Below are 5,000 nucleotides of genomic sequence, written 5' to 3'. Positions count from 1 at the left end.
CTCGTACGTTGCAATCCACCCCTATATCTTGCGTTTCATGACGAGTTATATCCAATATGCCAAATTCCCGCTGTCCCTATACATGCTGTAAGTCTGTGCACACAATATGAACCACACCTCAGCGAGACACTCCATCACACATTACTCTCTGCCTGTAAAGATACGATATGTAAGCACCAGCATGGACCAACGTCCGGTGCATCCTCTCCGCCACAGTACACCATCCACACTATGATAACCACACCAGGGGGGTCCAATTATAAAATAGAATATCCCACCCGTCCAACATCCACAATTGCTCAGATAAGCCACCAACACCCACACATGTCCTACACAGGGGTGCACCCAACACCACCACACTGCCCTCCTGTTACGGCACAGAAACAATGGCAGGAATGAATCACACAGGTCTGGCCACTCCCTTTGCCGCAACCACAGACGCGGCGCGCCTCCAGTCACGAGCGAAAAAGCGCATCCTGACGAGACAGAACTGCTGTGACATACTGACGCTGCCTCAGACATTCACTTACAATGATCACTACCAACGAACCTGCCCCCCCCCCCCCCCCAAACACACTAATCTCTTACCATGTTGTGTACTGTAATCCAACCCATTTTGCACCTTAACCTAACCAAATTTGTAACGCAATTTGTACCGCAATGTAACGCAATTTGTACCGCAATGTAACGCAATTTGTACCGCAATGTAACGCAATTTGTAACGCAATTTGTGTCTTAACCTAACCCACGTTGTGCCTTAACCTAACCCACGTTGTGCCTTAACCTAACCCACGTTGTGCCTTAACCTAACACACGTTTGTGCCTTAACGTAACCCACGTTGTGCCTTAACGTAACCCACGTTGTGCCTTAACGTAACCCACGTTGTGCCTTAACGTAACCCCACGTTGTGCCTTAACGTAACCCACGTTGTGCCTTAACGTAACCCACGTTGTGCCTTAACGTAACCCACGTTGTGCCTTAACGTAACCCACGTTGTGCCTTAACGTAACCCACGTTGTGCCTTAACCTAACCCACGTTGTGCCTTAACCTAACACACGTTGTGCCTTAACGTAACCCACGTTGTGCCTTAACGTAACCCACGTTGTGCCTTAACGTAACCCACGTTGTGCCTTAACGTAACCCACGTTGTGCCTTAACGTAACCCACGTTGTGCCTTAACGTAACCCACGTTGTGCCTTAACGTAACCCACGTTGTGCCTTAACCTAACCCACGTTGTGCCTTAACCTAACCCACGTTGTGCCTTAACCTAACCCACGTTGTGCCTTAACCTAACCCACGTTGTGCCTTAACGTAACCCACGTTGTGCCTTAACGTAACCCACGTTGTGCCTTAACGTAACCCACGTTGTGCCTTAACGTAACCCACGTTGTGCCTTAACGTAACCCACGTTGTGCCTTAACGTAACCCACGTTGTGCCTTAACGTAACCCACGTTGTGCCTTAACGTAACCCACGTTGTGCCTTAACCTAACCCACGTTGTGCCTTAACCTAACCCACGTTGTGCCTTAACCTAACCCACGTTGTGCCTTAACCTAACCCACGTTGTGCCTTAACCTAACCCACGTTGTGCCTTAACCTAACCCACGTTGTGCCTTAACCTAACCCACGTTGTGCCTTAACCTAACCCACGTTGTGCCTTAACCTAACCCACGTTGTGCCTTAACCTAACCCACGTTGTGCCTTAACCTAACCCACGTTGTGCCTTAACCTAACCCACGTTGTGCCTTAACCTAACCCACGTTGTGCCTTAACCTAACCCACGTTGTGCCTTAACCTAACCCACGTTGTGCCTTAACCTAACCCACGTTGTGCCTTAACCTGCTCTGTAATTGGCATATGACACGTTACATTAATCTAGTGTTGTCTAACCACAACCCTCTGAATATAGTTCGCTACTCGCACCGCCCACCCTCTTGTGTGTCGTTTCATGTTGAACACTTCGCAAGTGTTGCTTACTTTTTACATGCTCCCGCTGTACACTGTAATGTGGACAACTGCAGGATGTACATCGCCCCCCCCCCTCCACCCTGCCTTCGCACGCTGGTCGTTCAGGTGCTTGCGTGTTCAATGCCCTTCGCAGCTGTTCACTGGCATTCGCATGTCGAAGCGCTCAGTCTACGTCGTGGTACGGCCTGTGTCCACTGTCCGCTGATATCGTAAGCTTAATCCTCACATTGTACTGCACATAGGTCCGTATGTACTGAATGATACGCTGTGGCACATGTGTGACCGTACGACTGCGCCCAACAACAGCGAACCATACGGTCCAAATGTTGTGCACTCAGCCACGTGCCGTCTCCCCATAACAGCTACATTGCAGTGTGGTACGCCATAGAGACGTGTGGGAGTAACGGACGCCCTGGATGGCGATCAGCATGAGCCGTCTGTTGATGTAGTGGCGCGTGTATTCAAACGTAGTCGTCTCTTCTCACACAGTGTGATAGCATGGTGCACCGCGTTCCACATCTGCGACATGGTACAGATGCTGGTTGACAGTCGGTCTCGTAATGGACATCGCATACGTAGGGGGCCACCTCCCACGTGTTCTCTAGTCGTGCACATTTTGTTGCGTGTATGTGGGCAGACGTAGTGTGTCGTGACACCTAACAGACAGGTATGCAATAATCGTTGCATTTGCAAACTGGGATGGACGTCTACGTTTGCTGGTGACGTGACGCAACGCAAATGAACAACTGGTAAACCCATTGTGGTGCGGTTGTTGTTGCTGGAGGTAAATCAGTAAGGGCAAATCTGTGTGTGAAGCGATACGCGGCGGTGGCTGGGTGGGACCGTCCCCGGCCGGTGAGGGGGGGCCGCCCGGCGTGCTGGCCGCGCGGTGCGTGGGCGCACGCGCTACAGCCGGCTGGTGGGGGCGCCCAGTGGCAGGCGCGCCGGCCGACGGACGCGGCAGGCGGCGCAGCTGCGCGCCGGGGCACCCTGCGCGCGGCGCCGGGCGGCCAAAGTGGGTCCTCGCGGGCCCGGTGCGAAGCGCGGTGGACATCTGCAGTGTGCTGGTCCGACTGAGGACTGTGTGCGTTGAGGATGCGCCGCCGCCCGGCACTCGGCGCCGCGACGCCGTCTGCTGCTCGGTCGCCCCAGCGGTTCTCGCTGGTGGTTTGTATCGCAGTTGTGCAGACGTGTTGGCACGTGCGCTGTGCTGGGAGAGTTCGCTTCGGCACCCACGTGGGGCCTTTGCCCTTCTGTGGCGCTGGCGTTGGAGCTGCCGGTCACCGTAGGTGGCGCGTGTTGTCTCCCGCCGGCAATGCCACGACAGCACGCTCCCGGGCCTCTGTCGGCAGCGGCAAGCTCAGTTGGGAGCACGGGTGGTCGCACCTAAAGCGTCTACTCGCCTAACTCCGGGCGATTGCGCCTCTCTCGAACCCGACCAAGTACTTAGGACGGCGCTGCGCGCCGCCGGGACCTGAGAGGGTTTCGAGGTGTATTGTGCAGGGGAGCTCAGCCTCCTCCTGTTTGCAGAATAATTGAGCGGACGCTTGCGTGTTCGCGCGGGCCCCTGGGACACACTCCCGGGCGGCCGGCTGCTCAGCTCTAGTTGACGCAGCTCCCTGGTTGATCCTGCCAGTAGTCATATGCTTGTCTCAAAGATTAAGCCATGCATGTCTCAGTACAAGCCGCATTAAGGTGAAACCGCGAATGGCTCATTAAATCAGTTATGGTTCCTTAGATCGTACCCACGTTACTTGGATAACTGTGGTAATTCTAGAGCTAATACATGCAAACAGAGTCCCGACCAGAGATGGAAGGGACGCTTTTATTAGATCAAAACCAATCGGTCGGCTCGTCCGGTCCGTTTGCCTTGGTGACTCTGAATAACTTTGGGCTGATCGCACGGTCCTCGTACCGGCGACGCATCTTTCAAATGTCTGCCTTATCAACTGTCGATGGTAGGTTCTGCGCCTACCATGGTTGTAACGGGTAACGGGGAATCAGGGTTCGATTCCGGAGAGGGAGCCTGAGAAACGGCTACCACATCCAAGGAAGGCAGCAGGCGCGCAAATTACCCACTCCCGGCACGGGGAGGTAGTGACGAAAAATAACGATACGGGACTCATCCGAGGCCCCGTAATCGGAATGAGTACACTTTAAATCCTTTAACGAGTATCTATTGGAGGGCAAGTCTGGTGCCAGCAGCCGCGGTAATTCCAGCTCCAATAGCGTATATTAAAGTTGTTGCGGTTAAAAAGCTCGTAGTTGGATTTGTGTCCCACGCTGTTGGTTCACCGCCCGTCGGTGTTTAACTGGCATGTATCGTGGGACGTCCTGCCGGTGGGGCGAGCCGAAGGCGTGCGACCGCCTCGTGCGTGTTCGTGCGTCCCGAGGCGGACCCCGTTGAAATCCTACCAAGGTGCTCTTTATTGAGTGTCTGGGTGGGCCGGCACGTTTACTTTGAACAAATTAGAGTGCTTAAAGCAGGCAAGCCCGCCTGAATACTGTGTGCATGGAATAATGGAATAGGACCTCGGTTCTATTTTGTTGGTTTTCGGAACCCGAGGTAATGATTAATAGGGACAGGCGGGGGCATTCGTATTGCGACGTTAGAGGTGAAATTCTTGGATCGTCGCAAGACGAACAGAAGCGAAAGCATTTGCCAAGTATGTTTTCATTAATCAAGAACGAAAGTTAGAGGTTCGAAGGCGATCAGATACCGCCCTAGTTCTAACCATAAACGATGCCAGCCAGCGATCCGCCGCAGTTCCTCCGATGACTCGGCGGGCAGCCTCCGGGAAACCAAAGCTTTTGGGTTCCGGGGGAAGTATGGTTGCAAAGCTGAAACTTAAAGGAATTGACGGAAGGGCACCACCAGGAGTGGAGCCTGCGGCTTAATTTGACTCAACACGGGAAACCTCACCAGGCCCGGACACCGGAAGGATTGACAGATTGATAGCTCTTTCTTGATTCGGTGGGTGGTGGTGCATGGCCGTTCTTAGTTGGTGGAGCGATTTGTCTGGTTAATT

At 53.6% G+C, this 5,000-nt stretch overlaps 1 non-coding gene across 1 annotated transcript in view; it reads left to right on the top strand.

Annotated features, from left to right (window-relative positions):
• Window positions 1-3,587: 3,587 nt before the first annotated feature.
• Window positions 3,588-5,000, top strand: part of LOC126119616 (small subunit ribosomal RNA) — a 1,909-nt gene continuing 496 nt past the window's right edge. The window contains exon 1 of the ribosomal RNA XR_007525917.1: window positions 3,588-5,000. This exon is cut by the window's right edge and continues 496 nt beyond it. This is a non-coding gene — a ribosomal RNA (small subunit ribosomal RNA).

Source organism: Schistocerca cancellata, unplaced genomic scaffold, assembly GCF_023864275.1.
Source record: "Schistocerca cancellata isolate TAMUIC-IGC-003103 unplaced genomic scaffold, iqSchCanc2.1 HiC_scaffold_400, whole genome shotgun sequence".
NCBI lineage: Eukaryota > Metazoa > Arthropoda > Insecta > Orthoptera > Acrididae > Schistocerca > Schistocerca cancellata.
This window is presented reverse-complemented; position numbering and strand designations above follow the sequence as displayed.